The sequence below is a fragment of the Phocoena sinus genome, chromosome 16 (genome assembly GCF_008692025.1).
Source record: "Phocoena sinus isolate mPhoSin1 chromosome 16, mPhoSin1.pri, whole genome shotgun sequence".
NCBI lineage: Eukaryota > Metazoa > Chordata > Mammalia > Artiodactyla > Phocoenidae > Phocoena > Phocoena sinus.
In genome coordinates, this window is record NC_045778.1 from 82,595,918 (window position 1) to 82,619,171 (window position 23,254).

At 46.4% G+C, this 23,254-nt stretch overlaps 1 long non-coding RNA gene across 1 annotated transcript; it reads right to left on the reverse strand.

The window, feature by feature from the left end:
- Positions 1-4,976: 4,976 nt before the first annotated feature.
- On the reverse strand, positions 4,977-20,526 carry LOC116741748. The gene is made up of 3 exons (XR_004346261.1): positions 20,423-20,526; positions 6,758-6,828; positions 4,977-6,239 (listed from the first exon to the last, which is right to left on the reverse strand). It is a non-coding gene; the product is annotated as an uncharacterized LOC116741748 (long non-coding RNA).
- Between the last annotated feature and the right edge of the window lie 2,728 nt (positions 20,527-23,254).

Consider the following 23,254-nt stretch of genomic DNA (forward strand, 5'->3'; position numbering starts at 1 on the left):
CTGTGGGGGGCAGCGGACGCCACCGGAACGCGCTCGACCGTCTCCTTGGAAAACCTAGCTCCAAGCGGGGCCGAAAATGCCGGGGCGCACCTCGGCTCCTGCAGCGTGCGAAATTAGAAAGGAAACAGTTAATTACTGTCTCCTTGTCCTAACTTTTCTCTGGTCCTTTCAGTTACTTTGTCTAACCGCATATTCTGAGTCAGCCTTGGGAGCTCTTCAGCCAGAGCGAGAATCCAAAATCAAACACTCGCCTTCTGCCAGCCGGGCTTCTCCCAGTGCACCTTGCAACCTTAAAGGTTGCCTCTCCGCAACAAGCTCGGAAGGCGCACCGGTGCTGGGAAAGACAGCTGAAGCGTGGCGGGGTCCCTCGGATCCGAAAAGGCACAGTGGTTTCGCAACGAGCTGGGATTTCCCGAGCTGCGTTCAGCGGCGCCCCAAGGCAGTCGGGCAGGCTGAGCCTGAGCCGGCGCCCCGGACGCGGGTTCCGCGCGCGCACGCCCGCCCCCGCCAGTTTACAAAGCAAACTTTCCCCAGAGTAGCTTCTACATGGAACGGCGCGCGAAGTACGCCAATCAACACCTAATCACACCCAAACTGTAGAAACACGGATCGATCAGATAATTTCAAATATTATAATTGGCTTTAATTAAACACACTGCGTTCTAATTAACTCTGAAATTTTAGCATGCTTTGGGACACTGGTGTCTGATTTGATATTGTCAGTCCAGATGTCCTAATAAAATTCAATCCTCCACTCAAGACTTCAATATTCACTAAGAACAAAATGCAAATTAAATGCAAAACCTAAAGTATCGCCAGAGGTATAATCAAGAAAGGTGTCTCAAAACTTCTCACTTTTTATTACGCAGTAGTTTAAAAATGCAGATTACATCCTAACAAGACCTCTCCAGTACACCATAAATCTTAACTCTTTCCTGGACGGGGATGGAGTGCCCTGCCACTGGCTTAAAGGTAAAGGAGGGGGAGAGCCAGATCCCATGATGGAACTGAACAACCTCCTGTGGAAGCCAACGGAGCGCAAAAGTTTGCCGGTGAGATTCTGGTTTGAAGCACGGGTTTGCCAACCCGGGCAAAGGAGTTGGGGTGGTAGAGAGCCAAGGGGTGGAGGTGAACGGGATGGCACGGGACTGACGCCCTCCTCTGCCGCCACCTTCGCCCACTCCTTGGCCACACCTTAACGGAGCGTGTACACATCCCTTCTCCTGCGCAAAGGTGGGGAGGTGGGTGACCGCGGCCGGGCCCGGTCAGTCCGCTCGCGTAATTATCTCAGCTGCGGGGACCGGGAGGACGAGGCTGGGAGGGAAGGGAGAGCACACTGCCCTTGGACAGAAATGTGTCAAGCCCTCCTCCTTTCCCTCTTGCACAAATCCTTTCGCCACATTCTCCCGACTTCTAAGGGATCCGAGCCAGCGGACGGGGGTCCAGCGGCACGCGGCGTCGGGACGGCCTCTCCTGGGAAGCCCGGCGCAGGCCACACCGGGGGTGCGCCTCTGGCGACACGTTTAGCCGCGACTTGATTCTTTACCAATGCGGGGGTCTGCTAAATTTACAGTCCAGAATGAGCCCCGTTAAAAGGAAGCTATTCTCACATTAAAAATGTGTATGTTTTCCATACTAATGGAGTCACTTAAAGCTGTTGCTAATTTAACTTTTTAAAAAGGCCACACTGGAAATTTGCATTTTCTTTAGGATATTGAAATGAAGAGAAAACTGCTGGGCGGCGAGGCTGCCCAGGGCATAGCTGGGGGCCATGCAGAAATAAAAACAGATAAAGAAAAGAAGAAAGAAAGAAACCCGCTTCCCTTCTAGACTATTAATAAGCAATTTGTCCCGCTGAAATTTACATTGCAAAGCGCAGTGCACAGGCTGCCACGGCGGCGGAGCGGGCTCGGGCGGCGCATCCCGCGCGGGGTGCGGGCGGCCTCTGGGCAGTTCGGGCCGCCCTCGGGAGTGATCGGTGCGCAGCTTTGAACTTGGTGTCCTTGCCGACGCACGGCCGACCCTCGCCCGCACCCAGGCGTATCTGCACCCCAGTGCCCCGCCTGGGCCGAGCGCCCGGAGAGCCGGCACTGGAGCTGCGCGGTCACCACCAGGGGGCCGCAGCCAGTTGGGGTCTCTCCCGGGGAGCCCCTAGGCTCCCACGGACATCCCAGACTCACTGACCCCCATCCGCCCCGCAACACTGCCCCGGCCTTAAATTAAAAATGCCAACAATACGCTTAACATTTTTCCCGCTGAGCCGTGCGGCCCTGGTCCAGGCCCACTGCCGGTGCGGAGCCTCGAGCTCGGCGCCCGCCCCGCGCCCCCGCCAGCTCCCCCGCCCGCGCGCAGCCCGGCGGAGCGCAGCTCCGGAGCCTAGCGTGGGACCAGGGCGCCATCTACGGGCGCCGCGCTGCTCCGGGCGCCGCCGCCTCCTCCCTCTCCCCTTCCGGAACCCGCTCCTCCTCCCGCAGCCGCCGCCCGCGCTCACCCCGCGTCCGCACAGCGACGCCTGCCACTTACCACAATTGCAAGGCCCTCCCCGTGCCATTTTGCTTACGAAACACTGATTGCTAGATAGTCGAACTTTTAAGCGCTGTATTAAAACTTTCGAAATGAAGGCGCTCTCCTGCTTGCAATTTTGGGGCACACGGTTAAAAGACATGAAATGTAAAGATAATGCAATTTGTTAGTCCAACTCTGCGATTTGAGACTTGATGTCCCCAAAGACCTGGCGAGCTTTTCGCCTTTATTTATTTTTATTAAAACATCAATCCGCGCTGGAGCTGGGTGAACTCGGTTTCACCTGGAGAACATAAAATCCTCCAGACCAGAGAATAAGCACCTTTCATAAATCAGCGGTATTCCTGACACATCGATCAATTTTTGGTTGTTAATCCGAAAGGAGGAGTTTTAATTGCTTCCTGCGTTCTCGTCCAGGCACCTCAGCGTTTCGAGCCCTCCCTCCTGCCCTCCAGGGATCTCACTTTGTATTGGGGGGAGGGGCGGGGATTGAAAAATCCCGGGTCGTTCCACTAAATCCCAGAACCCCCAATCTCCGCCCGCGCCCGTGCGCGCCTCCCCCGCGCCGAGGGCGCTCTGCACGCGCTCACCTCTCAGCAGCCCAGCCAGGAAGGCCTCGAGGAGAGGCCACCCGGAGCCCGCGAGGCCGCCCAGGCGTGCTCGCCAGCCGCCAAGACGCTGCCAGGGCCCGGCGCAAAAGTTCACTGCGAGGCCAGGCCCGAAGTGCCGCCCACGGTCCCGGGCTCCCGCGTCCCCAAGCCCCGACCCGCGCTCCCGCAGGCGAGGAGAGCGCACCCCGGCTCGGGGACCCCTCAGTGCGCGCAGCCCGGCCCCCCCTCCAACCACTCCGCCCAGCGCCCGACCCGCGACGCGCGAAGTTCAACTTTGAGGGCCCTTGGCCTCCGGTGGGCCGCGGGCCGGGGCGGGGACCACCCCGCCGACGGGATCGCGAGCAGCCACCACGCGCTTACCTGCGCCGCTCATTCGACGGGAGTCGCGGGGCGCCCTGGCCGCGAGGTGACAGCGGCGCAGGATTTGGGCCGGGAGGGTGTGCTGCCCGGCGCCTGCCCACCTTCCCACCTCCCGCCCTCCCTGGAGAGCCCACGGGCCGGGCCGCGAGCGCACCAGTGCGCACGCACCGCGCCGTCTTCCACCGCGGGAGGCGGCGGCGCGGTGGGCGCTGTGGGCGCTGTGGGCGCGGTGGGTGGGCGGGCGAGAAGGTACCCGCGGGCGCCCGGCAGCCTGCCCGCCGCCGTGCCCCAGGGCCGCAGCTGCACCCCGCGCTGGCCGCGGGCGGGGGAGGACTTGCGGGGCATCCCCTGGCCGGACGCGGGGTTCTCCGTGGGGAGGCCCTTTTGCCAGGACCTGAGCCACGCTCGTTCCTCTGAGGGCCTGAGGGCGTTCGCAACCTGCTTTGGACAAGACAGCGCGCCAGGCCCCGGACGGGACGGGACAGCACGGCCGGTACACCTGTCCGGAAGGGGGTCCCAAGCCCGGGAGGCCTGAAGCCGTCGGTGTGGATCCGTGCACCCTCGCAAGCTGAAGATGCCCCGCGCCTTTCTGGTAATGTTGGGGAGGGGGCCGCTTCCTTGGAGACTAGATGCTACTAAGCTAGTGAGAAACACTCTTCGCCCGGAGGTCTCAGTGAAATGGGGGAGGGAAGAGATCTGCCACAAACAGGAGAGGGACCAGGATTCTCCCCTGAGAATTTGTTTGCAGGTGGCTTTAGCCACCTGGCCCGCTCCAAGCGGAGCTCTGCGCTCGGGGCGTCGTCAGCTCACGCGCCTCCGCAGCTCTTGGAGACCGAGGCCAGGCAGCCCTGACCACGCTACCCCTGCCTTTGGTGTCACCTGGCAAATGAGCAGATGTGGAACCTTTGCCATAAGCATCTGGAGCTGCTCTGTAGGAAAGAAAGGGAGTCAGGAGCTCTGGCATCCCGCACCCTCTGACTGACGCTGGGCCTGGCGGGAGCTGACCGGGCCTGCCCTCCCTACCCCGTCTGCTCAGTTTTCTAATACCTCCCTTTGACGAAAGCCTGGGGCTATCTCCTACCGATTCTTATCTACATGCTTTCTTAAAACCTAAGTTCGATGCAGATACCTAAACAAATACAACTTTCGTATCACCAAGGTTTGTTTCAGAAAACACCAGTGTGTTGAAACGTGACCCTCACCCTCCACCTTCTTGGTTTTTCTCCCCCGTTTCTGGCTCCTAGACTTGTTTTGTACTCTTTATTTCAGCCTTTTTACAGTGAAAGTTGAATGTGCTGAATCATGAAATCTTACCGGAAGGAGAAAGTTATTTTTGGCCATTTATTTAGTAAAAGGCACTCTGGAGAATGCAACCCAGAAATGTACTTTATTATGATAGCTTAATGTAAGAAAAGAACTAAATAACGAATATTTCCCCCTTGTCACCTTCACTTGGGAATCATTTTTAATGTGAGCCAGCATGAAACTATTTAAGCAGTATGCAGTAGTTTAGGACATAAAATTACCCATGTTTTTAAAAGCAGCTCACACGTATTGGATGTTATGTGCCAGCACCCCAAGATGGGCACATGCACAGAAAAGACGGAGGACGTGTCCTGGTCACACTGCCAGGAGGCTGCGACTCCAGCCCCAGCGCTGGACTCCAGAGCTCTGGTCCTTACAAGGTGCAGCCACGTGTGCCTTCAGAGGCAAAGGGGGAAGCGCGGGGTGGGGGGTTCCTCTTGAGGTCACTTTGCATGCATGGAGCCTTGAAACTGCCTCTGCTCGGTTTGGTGAGGTCGGCTGTGGAATGACGGGGGTGGGGTGCTGACAGGGGGGCGCTGAAGGGAGGGGTTCCATCCTCTAGTGATGGCTTGGTGACCCTTTGCTGTCCAACCTTCCTTCTTGCTGTTTAACCCCAAGTTTCCACACCACGCCCTACAGTCTTGCCTGCTCCCGTCCCCCAAAGGCCGCTGTCGCCAGGGCTCCTCCGAATGTGCCCGTGAGCCTCTGCCGCCCTGCAGGTGCCCACTGCTCTGTGGCACCTCTCTTCCTGAGCCGCCGCTCGACTAAGGAGCCTGGGCTCACCCTTGGTAGGTCCTCAAGGGAGATATATATGTGTGTATACACATATATATATATATATATGTACATATATACGAATATATATATACATGAATGAGGAATGGATGGAGAACATTTAGCCACGTAGGTAGTGATTCAGGGGTCAGGGGCCTGGGAGAGGAATGGTGTAGGTCTGGTGGGTGCGTGAGGGAAATGACATGATCTGATGGGGTGCTTGGAGCAAACCTGTCATTTTTATGGGAGAGAAACTCAGAGAGCTCAGCCGTCGAGAGGAGGCCCCCCATGGCCTCATTTTTACACACCAGTATCGGCACAGAGGTATCCTTGAGTAGAAGCCATTGACTTTCTCTGTGCCTCGCTTACTGGATACGGTGACTGCTGCCCCTCCACTGCCCTCCCTTCCCCCCACCCCCAAACATTCACGTAGGCCAGGCTCAGCTGTGTGTGAGGTGTGGTGAGGAAGCCCTGCCGGCGTGCAGCGGGAGATGTAGTGTCACAGCCAGACACGCGAAAGAAACAGGAAACAGCTTGGTGATGTTTGCACTGGGAAAGCCTTCCATGGATCTCACAGGTTAAGCCCAGTTCTCTCAGCCACATAAAAATCAGCATCCCTTTCATCTGTCACGGTCCACATCTGGGTGCTCTCATTGGCCACTGTACCTGGAAACATAAATTCACAAACATCAATATTCAAACCTGTATCAATAGTTACTTTAATCATTTTACCCGTAACAAGCACTGTGCCTAGTGGCCACTACTAAGCAGCTAACACTGCGAGTGTGAGGACTGCAAGGTGGGGACTTAACTGCCCCCAAATAGCACAGGCTAGTCCAAGGTGCTGGAGGCACAGGGGCCCCGTCACGGCAACTTGGCCGAGGTGAAACTCGGCCACTGAACCCAGAAGTCAGAACTTGATCGTGGGCATTTTCAGAGCACAAATAGTTTCAGGGATTGTTTGTTTTATTTGCAGGTCTCTCATTCTGGTGTGAAACGTGTCTCTACATGGATTTCTCCTACGAGAAGCTCCCGGAGTCAGGACCGTCCCCGTCATCTGGTTTATTAGTTCTGGGCACAGAGCTGGCACAACGAGGGGGCTCAGCAAATACTTCCTGAATTAATACAGGTGTGATTCTGTTTTAGAGACTCTGTATCACGGGAAGATTCAAACACACCCACACCTTGATAGAATGGAAGATGGAAACCGCTCTCCTGCTCAGAACATTACTGTTCGTCCATCTCTCTTCCCGTCCTGCAGGGGGAAAAAAATATGTTCATTAAAACGGCACCTGACTTGGTCAAATATGCCATGATGCTTGAGGACACCTTTGCTCTTGCCTCCCACTGGAGTAACCTGGGCGAGAGTAACAAAGAAAACAACAACACACTGTCCACGTCGGACAGCCATGAAAAGGGCCCCTTGTGGGAGGCGGGGGCGGGGGAAGTGAGGACCCTCACGGTCGAGTCCCGCCTGGGAAGCAGTGAACAACCGCCCACAGGGCTATAAGCCAGGCCAGGGATGACGGGAACCGGCTTCCCAATGCCCTTCCTGCCTGGGATGTTGATTTCACATTGAGACCCACTCCTCCAAGTTGTGGAGATGGACTTGGGGCTCTCGGGGCAGAAGACTTGCCCAAGGGACTTGTGAACGGAAGCAATCAGATGCCCCTTCCCAAGACATCTCTTCCCCTACCTGGCCCTCCACTGTCGGAGTCTAAAGGAGCACGATGGATGCTTCTGTCTTAAAATCATTCCTGGGGAAATCCCAGGGTGGGAAGCCCTCTGGCCAGGAGGCGAAGTTTTCAGTGAAAGGTGTGAGGACGGCAGAGGGTTCCCTCATCAGCTGTCCCGACCCCGCAAGCTCTGGGGCCACCAGAAATGCAGCCGTGGGGTGAGAGGTCGCACTCAGAGATGGAAAGTTGGAGCAAGGAAGTGGCAGCTGGTCTCCCAGGGACTGAGCAGGTCTGAATCACAGAACCCCGTCAAGCCCACAGTAAAGAGCACCCTTTTGCCTTGTGGTGGAACAAAGGAATCATGTACAAGTGCGAGGGCACCCGCCCGGTAGCTTGGGGCTGGCAGGGTGTCTCGGCTGGCCTTGGCCATGGAGCGTGGTAATTATAAATTACAAGATATTGAGTAGAGTTCCCTGTGCTGTACAGTAGGTCCTTGTTGCTCATCTATTTTATATATAGTCACGTGTACCTGTTAATCTCAAACTCCTAATTTATCCCTCCCCCGCTTTCCCCTTTGGTGACCATAAGTTCATTTTCTGTATCTGTGAGCCTGTTTCTGTTTTGTAAATAACTTCATTTGTGTCATTTTTTAGATTCCACACGTAAGTGATATCACGTGATATTTGTCTTAATCTGTCTGACTTACTTCACTTGGTATGACAATCTCTAGGTGCATTCATGTTGCTGCAAATTTCACTCTTTCTTTATGGCTGAGTAGTATTCCATAGTGTGTATATGTAAGTATACACTACATCTTCTTTATCCAGTCATCTGTTGATGGACACTATGGCTGCTTCCATCACCTGGCTATTGTAAACAGTGCTGCAGTGAACATTGGGGTGCATGTGTCTTTTCAAATTAGAGTTTTCATTTTTTCCAGGAGTGGGATAGCTGGGTCATATGATAATTCTATTTTTAGTTTCTTAAGGAACCTCCATACTGTTCTGCATAGTGGCTGCACCAATTTACATTCCCACCGACGGTGTAAGAAGTTTCCCGTTTCTCCACACCCTCCCCAGCATTTACTAGAGAAGACCTCTTACTAAAATCCAGGGTCTCCACCGTGCATATTCTAGGATGGGGCGCCTGCCAAGGAGCAACACACAGGCAAGGAGACCCCTGCATGGGATCACAGCAGACATAAACCTGAGGATATTTTCTATGCACACACTAACCATTTTGCTTGTCTACTAAGAGTTATCTCCTCAACCTGAAACAATGTTATTTTTGTACCACAAATTCTACTAAAGAGAAAACAAGCCATTTTTTAAAATGTAAATCGTAACAGTTCTTTGCATTTAACTTTCAGAAGAGATTCCTAATGAACTCTTTCCAACCCTGCGTTCTAATCTCTGATCCAGTGCTGACAGGTGTGAGATAATACGGAAGTCCATTCCTCAGCCAACTGGCCATGGCACAGCCCTGGTGCAGGGCTGGAATTCTAAAGACGTCCCCGAGATTTCTGTCCTCCGGTTGTTCAATCAAACCATAATCCAGGTACTGCTGGGAAGGAACTTGGCAGATGGAATTAAGGTTACCAATCAGCCGACTTTAAAATTGGGAGATTATCCTGGACTCTCTGGACATGAGCCCTTAAGAGCAGATGAGGAAGGGAGAAGAGTCAGTGAGATGTAGCAGGAAAGGGAGCCAGAGGAGAGGCCAGAGAGAGTCAAAGCATGAGAGAAACTGGGCCTGCCATTGTCGGGGGGCCACACAGAAAGCACAAGGAGGACACAGGCAGCCGCTATGAACAAAGACTGGACCCAGCTGTCAGCCAGCAAGGAAACAGGACTTCAGTCCTCCAACCACAGGAACTGAATTTAGCCAAAGATCAGAATCATCTTGGATGAGGACCCCAAGCTCCCGATGAGAACACAGCCAGGCTGACAGCTTAATTTCAGCCTTGCAAGACCCCCAGCAGAGGACCCAACTGAGACCATCCAGGCAGCTGACCTTCAGAACTATAAGACAGTGAATGGTGCTGTTTTAAGCCACCAAACTGGTGGCAATTTGTTACCCCAACAACAGACAATGAAAACACCCACCTTTGAAGCCTGGAGGCAGATGCTCCTTGCTTACACTGTGTATCAGTCAGTTGTTGCCATGGTAATGCTGCTAACAGACCTTCCCCAATGCAGAGGCTTAAAAACAGCCATGCCCCTCACACATGCCCCTGCAGGGCAGCTGGCACAGCTGTGCTGATCTCGGCCTGGTGGGTTGTGTCTGCCAACGGTGGCTTCACTACACAAGGCGAGAGCTGTGGACTCTCCCAGCAACTCTGCAGACAGGCTGGCTTTTCCCCTGGGGGCCCCTGGCTCCAGGGTAGCCACAGGCTGGAGCAGACCTGTTCTGAGGGGTGGAGGCCAGGTGGGCATCTCCAGTGCCTCGGAAGAAGGCTAACCCAGCCTCTGAGCCATAGAGTGTGGAGAAAATGCACATCAGTCCCATTGGGAAGCTATAGGTGATGGGGAGGAGGGTCAGGAGAAAAGAGCACATGGCACTCACCTCCCATCTGTCCCTCCTGTTGTATGGAGACCAGCTCCAACAGGCCTGTGGGTCTACCTCCCACCCCACAGCACCTAGAACAGTGCCGTCAGCCTTCAACCATATACTTTCAATTTACCAGCCCCTGCTTAACATAAAAACCGAAAGCAGAGCCCACATTGGTCTGGGTTGGATCACATACATGATCATCCATAAACCAAGTACGGTGGCCCCAGGAGGATGGGGCTCTTTGATAGGCAAGCATCCATCCCAAAACTGCCTATTGAGGAGTGGTCCCATATGAAAGAATGCAGGGTGACAAAATGCATCCAACACAGCAACCATAGAAGCCAGAATGAAAATGGCAAAAAATTATTTCTAAGTGTCGAAAGAAAAGAACTGTCCATACAGAATCCTATATTCAGAAAACAATGTCCTTCAGGAATAACAGGGAGATCAAGCCATTCTCAGATGAAAGACAACTAAGAGACTTTCTTGCTTGTATACCTACCCCCCAAAAATGGCTAAAGGAAGTTCTTTAAACAATAAAGAAACAATAAGAGAAAGAGCTTTGGAACATACAAAGAGATAAACATAGAAACACAACAGTTAACTCAAAATGGAATTCTAAGAAAAGTGTTTAAGTCTCAGCAAACGAAAGTCCAAATCCAGACAGCTTCACAGATGAATTCTACAAAACATTTAAAAAAGAGTTAACACTTATCCTTCTTAAACGATCCCCAAAAAATTGAAGAGGAAGGAATGCTTCTGAACACATTCTACGAGGCCAGCATCACCCTGATACCAAAACCAGACAAAGACACCACAACAAAAGAAAATTACAGGCCAATATCACTGATGAACATAGACACAAAAATCCTCAACAAAATATTAGCAAACTGAATTCAAAAATACATTGAAAGGATCATACCCATGCTCAGGTAGGATTTGTCCTAGAGATGCAAAGATGGTTCAGTATATCCACAAAGCAGTCAACGTGACACACCACATTCACAAGTTGAAGAATAAAATCATCTGATCATCTCAATAGATGCATAAAAAGCTTTAGACACCACAATTCAACATCCACTTATCATAAAAACTCTCAACAAAGTGGACATAGAGGGAACATACCTCAACATAAAAAAGCCCACATATGACCAACCTACAGCCAACATCATACTCAACTGTGAAAATCTGAAAGCATTTCCTCTAAGATCAGGAACAATACAAGTATGCCCACTCTCAACACTTTTATTTGACATAGCGTTGGAATTCCTAGCCACGGTAATCAGGCAAGAAAAGAAATAAAAGAAGTACAAATTTGAAAAAAGAAGTAAAACTGTCACTGTTTGCAGATGACATGATACTATATATAGAAAATTCTAAAGACACTACCAAAAAAATTGAGAATTAATAAATGAATTCAGCAAAGTTGCAGGATACAAAATTAATACATAGAAATTTGTTGCATTTTTATACACTAATAATGAACTATCAGAAAGAGAAATTAAGAAAAAATCTCATTTACATTTTCATCAAAAAGAATAAAATATGTCAGAGTAAATCTAACCAAAGAGGTAAAGGACTCTGAAAACTATAAGACACTGATGAAAGAAATTGAAGATGACACAAATGGAAAGATATACCATGCTCATGGATTGAAAGAATATTGTTAAAATAACCACGTTACCCAAGGCAATCTACAGATTCAAAGCAATCCCTATCAAAATACCAATGGCAATTTTCACAGAACTAGAACAAATAATTCTAAAATTTATATGAAAACACAAAAGACCCCAAATAGCCAAAGCAGTCTTGAGAAAGAAGAACAAAGCTGGAGGTATCATAGTCCCTTCCTGATCTCAAACTATACTACAAAGCTACAGTAATCAAAACCGTATAACTGGCACAAAAACAAACACATAGATCAATGGTACAGAATAGACAGCCCAGAAATAAACCCACGCAATTATGGTCAATTAATCTACAACAAAGGAGGTAAAAATATACAGTGAAGAAAAGATAGTCTCTTCAATAAATGGCACCGGGAAAACCGGATAGCTACATGCAAAAGAATCAAACTGGACTACTTTCTCACACCATATACAAAAATAAACTCAAAATAGATTAAAGACTTAAACGTAAGACCTAAAACCACAAAACTCCTAGAAGAAAACATAGGCAGTATGCTCTTTGACATGGATCTTAGCAATAATTTTTTGGATCTGTCTCTACAGGCAAGGGAACAAAATAAAAAATAAACAAATGAGACTAAACTAAAAAGCTTTTTCACAGGGAAGGAAACAACCAGCAAAACAAAAAGGCAGCCCACTGAATGGGAGAAGATATTTGTAAACAATATATCCAATAAGGTGTTAATATACAAAATTACAACGAACTCATACAACTGAACATCAAAAAACACAACCTGATTAAAAAATGGGCAGAGGATCTGAATAGACATTTTTCCAAAGAAGACATACAGATGGCCAACCAACACGTGAAAAGATGCTCAACATCTCTAATTATCAGGGAAATGCAAATCAAAACCACATTGCAATACCACCTCACACCTCTCAGAGTGGCTATTGTCAAAAACACAACAAAATGGCAAGTGCTGGAGAGGATGTAGAGAAAAGGGAACACTTGTGCACTGCTGGTGGAAATGTAAATTTGTGCAACCACTAGGGAAAACAGTATGGAGTTTCCTCAAAAAATTAAAACTAGAACTTCCATGTGATCCAGCAATTTTACTACTGGGTATTTACCAGAAGAAAACAAAAACACGAATTCAAAAAGATATATGCACACCAATGTTCACGGCAGCATTATTTACAATAGCCAAGACATGAAATCAACATAAGTGTCCTCTGGTAGATGAATGGATAAAGAAGATGTGGAGTGTGTGTGTGTGTGTGTGTGTGTGTGTATACATATATATGTTTACACATACATATATATGTACATACGCACACACAATGGAATATTGCTTGGTCATAAAAAATGAAATCTTGTCATTTGCAGCAAATGGATGGATTTAGAGGGTATTACGTTAAATGAAATAAGTCAGACAGAGAAAGAAAATTCCATAGGATCTCTTGTGTATGTGGAATCTAAAATACAAAACAAAATTAAAACAGACTCATAGATACAGAGAACAAAAAGGTGGTTGTCAGAGGGGAGAGAAGTGGGGAGGGCAAAATAGGTGAAAGAGGTACAAACTTCCAGTTATAAAATAAATAAGCCACAAGGATGTAATATACAGCATATTACATAAGTAATACGGTCAATAATATGGTCAATAGTATTGTAATATTGTAACAATTTTGTATGAGGACAGTTACTTGATTTACCATGGTGATCATTTCATGATGTATGCAAATGTCAAATCACTATGCAGTACACCTGAAACTAACATAATATTGTACATCAACTGTATTTCAATAAAAAATAAAAATTAATTAACCTAATAATTTAAAGTGTTTAAGTAACCCACAGAAAGACAGGTAAAATAAAAAGCAGAGGGAATACACTTAAAACAAAAAGAAAATGGCAAACCTAAGCCCTAACATATCAAAAAACTACATTAAATGTAAATAGTCTAAATACTCCATTAAAAAGGCAGAGATTAGAAAACATGATTCAACAATATATTCAATATACTCAACAATATACTCAGTATACTCAACAATATACAGTCTACAGGAAACTCACTTCAAATATAATGCTATAGGCAGGTTGAAAACAAAGAGATGGAAAAAGATATATTGTGTGAACATTAATCAAAAAGAAAGGAGTACTGCCTGTATTAATATCAGAAAAAGTATACTTTAGAGCAAAGAAAATCACCAGAGACAGAGAATGACATTATATAATGATAAAAGAAGACATAGCAATTGATAAAAGAAAACACAGCAACGCTAAATGTGTTTGTACCACAGAAACAGCTACAAAACATGTGAAGCAAAGACCAACAGAATTGAAAGAAGAAGTAGACAAATCTATAATTATACATGGAGTTTCTCTGTGATGGATAGAACACATTTACAAAAAATCAGCAGACATAGAAGAATTCAACCACACCATCAACCAACAACTCAATCCAATTAGGATCTAATTGACATTTATAGAACATGCCTCTCAACAAAGGCATTATACACATTCTTTCCAAGTATCCATGAAACATATAACAGTATTGACCATACAACCTAGGACATAAGACAGATCTCAACAAATTTAAAAGAATCAAAATCACACAGAGTGTGTTGTCTGACCACAATAGAATAAAACTAATATTCAGTAAGAAAAAAAATCTTCAAACACTTAGAAACTAAGCAAGGCACTTCTAAATAATCCCATGAGCCAAAGAAGAAGTCCTTAGTGAAATAAAAAAATAAATCCATTGAACTAAATAAAAAGACATATCGAAATGATGGAGCACAGCTAAAGCAGTGCTGAGGGAAAAATGTAGAGCATTAAATGCATTCATTAGAAAAGATGCTGAACCAAGTAGACATTCACAGGCAAACGTGAACCTCCACCAAAGTCTCAAACCTTATACAAAGAGTAATTCAAAATGGATCATGGAGTTAAATGAAAAATTACAAAACTTTTTGAAACAAACATGGGAGAAAATCTTGGGAATTTAGGGTAGTAAAATAGTTCTCAGACTTGTAACAAAAACACAAGCCAAAAATAGAAAAAAAATGGATTAATTGGATTTAATCAAAATATGTTGGGACGAGCCTCTTAGAGAGCCTCATCTGCCAGAGGGCAGACAGCAGAAGCAAGAAGAACTATAATCCTGCAACCTGTGGAAGGAAAACCACAATCACAGAAAGATAGACAAAATGGAAAGGCAGAGGACTATGTCCCAGATGAAGGAACAAGGTAAAACCCCAGAAAAACAACTAAATGAAGTGGAGATAGGCAACCTTCCAGAAAAAGAATTCAGAATAATGATAGTGAAGATGATCCAGGACCTTGGAAAAAGAATGGAGGCAAAGATTGAGAAGATGCAAGAGATGTTTAACAAAGACCTGGAAGAATTAAAGAACAAACACCTAGAGGAATTAAAGAACAAACAGAGATAAACAATACAATAACGGAAATGAAAAATACACTAGAAGGAATCAATAGTAGAATAACTGAGGCAGGAGAACAGATAAGTGACCTGGAAGACAGAATGGTGGACATCACTGCCACAGAACAGAATAAGGAAAAAAGAATGAAAAGAAATGAAGACAGCCTAAGAGACCTCAGGGACAACATTAAACACACCAACATTCGCATTATAGGGGTCCCAGAAGGAGAAGAGAGAGAGAAAGGACCCAAGAAAATATTTGAAGAGATTATAGTCGAAAATTTCCCTAACATGGGAAAGGAAATAGCCACCCAAGTCGAGGAAGTGCAGAGAGTCCCAGGCAGGATAAACCCAAGGAGAAACACGTCAAGACACACAGTAATCAAATTGACAAAAATTAAAGACAAAGAAAAATTACTGAATGCAACAAGGGAAAAATGACAAATAACATACAAGGGATCTCCCATAAGGTTAACAGCTGATTTCTCAGCAGAAACTCTACGAGCCAGAAGGGAGTGGCAAAACATATTTAAAGTGATGAAAGGGAAGAACCTTCAACCAAGATTACTCTACCCAGCAAGGATCTCATTCATATTTGATGGAGAAATCAACAGCTTTACAAACAAGCAAAAGCTAAGAGAATTCACCACCACCAAACCAGCTCTACAACAAATGCTAAAGGGACTTCTCTAAGTGGGAAACACAAAAGAAGAAAACGATCTACAAAAACAAACCCAAAACAATTAAGAAAATGGTAATAGGAACATACATGTCAATAATTACCTCAAATGTGAATGGATTAAACACTCCTACGAAAAGACACAAACTGGCTGAATGTATACAAAAACAAGACCCATATATATGCTGTCTACAAGAGACACACTTCAGACCTAGGGACACATACAGATTGAAAGTGAAGGGATGGAAAAAGATATTCCATGCAAATTGAAATCAAAAGAAAGCTGGAGTAGCGATACTCATATCAGATAAAATGGACTTTAAATTAAAGAATGTTGCAAGAGACAAGGAAGGACACTACATAATGATCAAGGGATCAATCCAAGAAGAAGATATAACAGTTGTAAATATATATTCACCCAGCATAGGAGCACCTCAATACATAAAGCAAATGCTAACAGCTATAAAAGAGGAAACTGACAGCAATACAGTAATAGTGAGGGACTTTAACACCTCACTTTCACCAATGGACGGATCATCCAGACAGAAAATTAATAAAGAAACACAAGCTTTAAATGACACAATAGACCAGATAGATTTAATTGATCTTTATAGGACATTCCATCTGAAAACAGCAGATTGTACTTTCTTCTCAAGCACTCACGGAACATTCTCCAGGATAGATCACATCTTGGGTGACAAATCAAGCCTTGGTAAATTTAAGAAACTTGAAATCATATCAAGCATCTTTTCTGACCACAATGCTCTGAGATTAGAAGTCAATTACAGGAAAAAAAATGTAAAAAACACAAACATATGGAGGCTAAACAATGCACTACTAAACAACCAAGAGATCACTGAAGAAATCAAAAAGGAAATAAAAAAATACCTAGAGACAAATGACAATGAAAACACGACAATCCAAAAATTATGGGACACAGCAAAAGCCGTTCTAAGAGGGAAGTTTATAGCAATACAATCCTACCTCAAGAAACAAGAAAAATCTCAAGTCAACAATCTAACCTTACACCTAAAGGAAGTAGAGAAAGAAGAACAAACAAAACCCAAAGTTAATAGAAGGAAAGAAATCATAAAGGTCAGAGCACAAATAAATGAAATGCAAACAAAGAAAACAATACCAAAGATAAAACTAAATAAAAATAAAACCAGAAGTTGGTGCTTTGAGAAGATAAACAAGATTGATAAACCTTTAGCCAGACTCATCAAGAAAAAGAGGGAGAGGACTCAAATCAATAAAATTAGAAATGAAAAAGGAGAAGTTTCAATGGACACCACAGAAATACAAAGCATCATAAGAGACTACTATAAGCAACTGTATGCCAATAAAATGGACAACCTGGAAGAAATGGACCAATTCTTAGAAAGGTATAACCTTCCAAGACTGAACCAAGAAGAAATAGAAATTATGAACAGACCAATCACAAGTAATGAAATTGAAACTGTGATTAAAAACCTTCCAACAAACAAAAGTCCAGAACCAGATGGCTTCACAGATGAATTCTATCAAACATTTAGAGAAGAGCTAACACTCATCCTTCTCAAACTCTTCAAAAAGTTGCAGAGGAAGGAACACTCCCAAACTCTTTCTACGAGGCCACCATCGCCCTGATACCAAAACCAGAAAAAGATACTATACAAAAAAAAGAAAATTAGAGACCAATATCACTGATGAATATAGATTCAAAAATCCTCAACAAAATACTAGAAAACAGAGCCCAACAACAAGGATCATACACCATGATGAAGTGTGATTTATCCCAGGGATGCAAGGATTCTTCAATATATGAAAATCAATCACTGTGATCACCATATTAACAAACTGAAGAATGAAAACCATATGATCATCTCAATAGATGCAGAAAAAGCTTTTGACAAAATTCAATACCCATTTATGATAAAAACTCTCCAGAAAGTGGGCATAGAGGGAACCTACCTCAACATAATAAAGGCCTTATACGACAAACCCACAGCAAATATCATTCTCAATGGTGAAAAACTGAAACCATTTCTTCTAAGATCGGGAAGAGACAAGGATGTCCACTCTCACCACTATTATTCAACATAGTTTTGGAAGTCCTAGCCACAGCAATCAGAGAAGAAAAAGAAATAAAAGGAATACCAATTGGAAAGAAGAAGTACAACTGTCACTGTTTGCAGATGACATGATACTATACATAGAAAATCCTAAAGATGCCAGCGGAAACCTACTAGCGCTAATCAATGAGTTTGGTAAAGTTGCAGGATACAAAATTCATGCACAGAAATCTCTCGCATTCCTACACACTAACAATGAAAGATCAGAAAAAGAAATTAAGGAAACACTCCCATTCGCCATTGCAACAAAAAGAATAAAATACCTAGGAATAAATCTACCTAAGGAGGTAAAAGACCTGTACTCAGAAAACTATAAGACACTGATGAAAGAAATCAAAGATGACACAAACAGATAAAGAGATATACCATGTTCTTGGATTGGAAGAATCAATATTGTGAAAATGACTATACTACCCAAAGCAATCTACAGATTCAATGCAATCCCTATCAAGCTACCAGTGGCATTTTTTACAGAACTAGAAAAAACCTTAAAATTTGTATGGAGACACAAAAGACCCCAAATAGCCAAAGCAATCTTGAGAAAAAAAAAAAAAAGCTGGAGCTGGAGAAATCAGACTCCCTGACTTCAGACTATACTACAAAGCTACAGTGATCAAGACAATATGGTATTGGCACAAAAATAGAAATATAGATCAATGGAACAGGATAGAAAGCCTAGAGATAACCCCACGCACGTATGGTCAACTAATCTATGACAAGCGTATACAATGGAGAAAAGACAGTCTCTTCAATAAGCAGTGCTGGGAAAACTGGACAGCTGCTTGTAAAAGAATGAAATTAGAACACTGCCTAACACCATACACAAAAATAAACTCAAGATGAATTAGAGACCTAAACGTAAGACCGGACGCTATAAAACTCTTACAGGAAAACATAGGAAGAACACTCTTTGACATAAATCACAGCAAGATCTTTTTTGACCCACCTCCTAGAGTAATGGAAATAAAAACAAAAATAAACAAATGGGACCTAATGAAACTTAAAAGCTTTTGCACAGCAAAGGAAACTATAAACAAGACAAAAAGACAACCCTCAGAATGAGGGAAAATATTTGCAAACAAATCAACGTACAAAGGATTAATATCCAAAATACATAAACAGCTCATGCAGCTCAATATCAAAAAAACAAACAATCCAATCCAGAAATGTGCAGAAGACCTAAATAGACATTTCTCCAAAGAAGATATACAGATTGCCAATAAACACATGAAAGGATGCTCAACATCACTAATCATTAGAGAAATGCAAATCAAAACTACAATGAGGTATCACCTCACACCAGTTAGAATGGGCATCATCGGAAAATCTACAAACAACAAATGCTGGAGAGGGTGTGGAGAAACGGGAACCCTCTTGCACTGTTGGTGGGAATGTAAATTGATACAGCCACTATGGAGAACAGTATGGAGATTCCTTAAAAAACAAAAAATAGAATTACCATATGATCCAGCAATCCCACCACTGGGCATATACCCAGAGAAAACCATAATTCAAAAAGACACATGGGGCTTCCCTGGTGGCACAGTGGTTGAGAGTCCGCCTGCCGATGCAGGGGACACAGGTTTGTGCCCCGGTCTGGGAGGATCCCACATGCCATGGAGTGGCTGGGCCCGTGAGCCATGGCTGCTGAGCCTGAGTGTCCAGAGCCTGTGCTCCACAATTGGAGAGGCCACAACAGTGAGAGGCCTGCGTACCGCAAAAAAAAAAAAAAAAGACACATGTACCACAATGTTCATTGCAGATCTATTTACAACAGCCAGGTCATGGAAGCAACCTAAATGTCCACAGACAGACGAATGGATCAAGAAGATGTGGTACATATATACAATGGAATATTACTCAGCCATATAAAGGAATGAAATTGGGTCATTTGTAGAGACGTGGATGGACCTAGAGATTTTGTCATACAGAGTGAAGTAAGTCAGAAAGAGAAATACAAATATCACATATTAATGCATATGTGTGGAATCTAGAAAAATGGTACAGACGAACCAGTTTGCAAGGCAGAAATAGAGACACAGATGTAGAGAACAAACATGTGGACTCCAAGGGGCAAAAGCAGGGGTGGGGAGTGGAATGAATTGGGAGATTGGGATTGACATATATACACTAACATGTATAAAATAGATAACAAACAAGAACTTGCTGTACAGCACAGGTAACTCCACTTTGCTGTACAGTAGAAACTAACACAACATTGTAAAACAACTGTACCCCAATGAAAAAATTAATTAATTCAATTAAATTTTAAAATTAATCAATTAATTAAATATGTTGGGAAAGGAAGTCTCCCGCTTATAGTCTTTCAACCCCCCACTCAGCCGCGTAAGAATGGGCCTTGGGCCTGGACAATTCCTCATCAAGAGATAAAGGGCCCACGCAGCCCTGCTGGACTTGCCAGACTCAGTGTGTGCTTCTCTGCTCTGCTTAGCTACATGCGTCACACAGCACCCGGCCAACCCCTCTGCTGTATCTGTCCCCTGCAAGCGGGGGGGGGCTGCGTGCAACCAATGGCCCTGCAGCAGCTGCCGGGAGGAGCCCACTGGCGTGGAGACCGATGCCCACTCTTGAAGCAGAACCGGCTACGTCTCTTCTCTGCGTCAGGAGAGACTTGTTCCATGCAGTGCTTGTTTGTGTTGTTTCCCTTGGTACCTCTGATACTAACATGCACTGGGCAGGAGTGCAAATTGCTTGACACAATTTTTTTTAAACTTCGTGTAAGCACTCACCTATTGAGGTCGGCATCTGGGCTGATTCCTGGTTTAGGCTGTTACAAATAAAGCTGCTACCAACATTCACGTACAGGGTTTCGTGTGAACGTAAGATGTTGCTCTGCAAAAGATCCTGGGAAGAAGATGAAAAGACAAGTCACAGACCAGGAGAAAATATCTGTAAATTGAAAATCTGACAAAGGATTAGTATCTAGAACATATAAAGAATTCTCAAAACTCAACAGTAAAAACACAAAAAATCTAATAAGAAGGTAAGTTAAAGACGTGAAGAAACATTTCATTAAAGAGTGTCTACAGATGGCAAATCATCACATGAAAAAGATGTAAAACGTCATTGTCATTAGAAAATGCAAATTAAAACCAATGAAATACCATAACTTCCTATCAAAATGGCTAAAATGAAAAACAGTAACGCATCATATCCTGGTGTGGATGTGGGGAAACCGGATCCCTCACACACAGCCAGGGATGGGAAGGTAACCGAATCCCTCACACACAGCCAGGGATGGGAAGGTAACGCGGTGCAGCCGTTTGGGAAGACAGCTCGGTGGTTTCTTTAGAAACTGAACACGCAACCACTATACAAGCTAGCAACTGCACCCTGGGCCTTATCCCAGGGAAAGGGAAACTGACGTTCGCACAGAAATCTGAACACTAATGTTGGTAGCAGCTCTGTTCATAATAGCCAAAACCAGGGAACAGCCCAGATGACCTTCAACGGGTGGATGCTTAAACCAGCTGCGGCTGTGCACACCATACAGAGCTACCCAGCCATGGAAAGGAGAGAAGAACCCAAAGTTCACACACCGTACGATTCCATGTATATGGCATTCTTGATGTGACAAAGTTATAGAATGAGGTGACATGTCAGTGGTTCCCAGGGGTAAGGAGGGGCGGGGGCAGGACAGAAGTGTGGCTCCTTGGGCTGGTGGGAACGCACTGTGCCCGGCCTCTATCGCCACGGGTTTCCTGGCAGTGATGCTCACCACGGTTGTGTAAGACGTCGTCATGAGGAGAGACCAGGTAGAGCGGACACAGGGTCTCTCTGCACTATTCTTTACAACTGCATGTGAACCTACACTGATCTCAACACAGAAAACCAAGTTAAAAGTCGTAAGGATCAGTAATGTTTTCTGGGCACGTGCTGTGTGCCTTCCGGTCCCCATAGGAGCCCTGCAGCGTGGACGCCCTTGTTGTCCCATTTTAGATGAGGACACTAGTCTGAACAAGGACAGACCACTCCTCCAGGGTCACCAGCCAGTGGTGTGGAAGCTGGGATTCTGGCACAGGGAGCTGGCCCAGCTCTTAGGGCCCACCCCCCTCCACCGCCTCTGCAGGCCCTTCAGTCTGGGCCCCATGAGGGATGTGCCCTCCCTCCCTCCCTGGCCGGGCTCCCGGGCCCTCTTTGTCCGAAAGGGCAGCGCCCACTGCACCCAGTGCTCCATGCCCTCCTCCCACCCGGGCAGAGCCGTTCCTGCCCACGCACATCGCTCAGCACTGCTGGGCCAGCCCCCCTGGATGACCCTGGCCACAGGCACCACCTGGCCTGCACGTGGGACAGACCAGAGGACCAAGTCCCAGGAGGCAGCTTCGGCCAGTGGCAGTCTTCAGGGAGACACCCGCTTCCTGTGCAGGTGTGAGCTCTGAGGCCCGGTGGTCACTACACACTCAGGCCTCCTGTGCTGACGCCCTGCTGTTCCCGCCTGGCTTCCCCACTCCCCTATGCTGTATCCCAGGTAAACCCCTGTCCCCATCCATTCTCGGGAGACGCACCCGGAGATGTGCTCCCAGGAGATTCTGTGCCTCATCCACGTCCAGCAGCCCCTAGTCTGGAAGGCTCCCGCATGAGTGTCCTGGGGCGGCTGCCACACATCACCACAAACTGGGTGGCTTAAAACAACAGGAATTTGTTCCCTTACAGTTTGGGAGGCCAGAAGTAGGAAATCAGTACCACTGGGCTGAAGTCAGGTGTCAGCAGGGCCGAGCTCCCTCTGGAATCACGAGGGGAAAATCCATTATCCGTTCCTCGCTTCTCCCAGCTCCTGGAGACTGCCGGCTTCGCTGGCTCGTGGCCGCATCCCTCTAAATCTCTGCAGGTGTGGTCAGATGGCTTCTCCTGTTCTGTCTGCAAAATATCTCCTTCCGCCTCCTTCCTGTATGGAGATGTGATTGCATTTAGGGCTCACCTGGACAATCCAGGCTAAGCTCCCCATTTCCAGATCTTTAATTTAAACCTGTGCAAACACACTTCTTCCTTGTAAGATACAATTACAGGATCCAGGGGTTGGGACCTGACATCTCTGGAGCCTTAGTCAGCCTGACACACTCCCAGTCCATAGCTCTGGCCAGACTCCCTCATCCCCTTTGGACATTTGTCCTGTCTTAATCTGAACTCATCTGTCCCATCCTAAACCGGAACCGCCGTAGACATTTTAACCATGGCTGAACCACTGGTTCTGTCCTCCAGGCTAGGAATCGGGCACCATCCTCACCCCACCTCTCCCTCCTCCATCTTCACCCTGACCTAGCCCCCAGGCCCACCCATCCTAGTCCAGAGACCCTGGTGCACTTGCGGGACGTGAGGTCAGTTGAGGTCACGCTTCCCATCTGTTCACTGACCAAAAAATGCCCAGTGCCGCTGTGGGTCACGTGTCCCCTCGGCCTCACTCCTGGGCTCCTTGGCTGCAAGTCCCTTCTCCCCCCAGAAATGCCAGCGGCCCCCATGCCTCCGTCCTTCAATCTCGCCTCACCCGCTTCTGTCCAGACGACTCCAGTCATAGCCACCTCAAGGCACTCTCCTGTCCCCCGAGACTAGAACCCTGGCCCGTC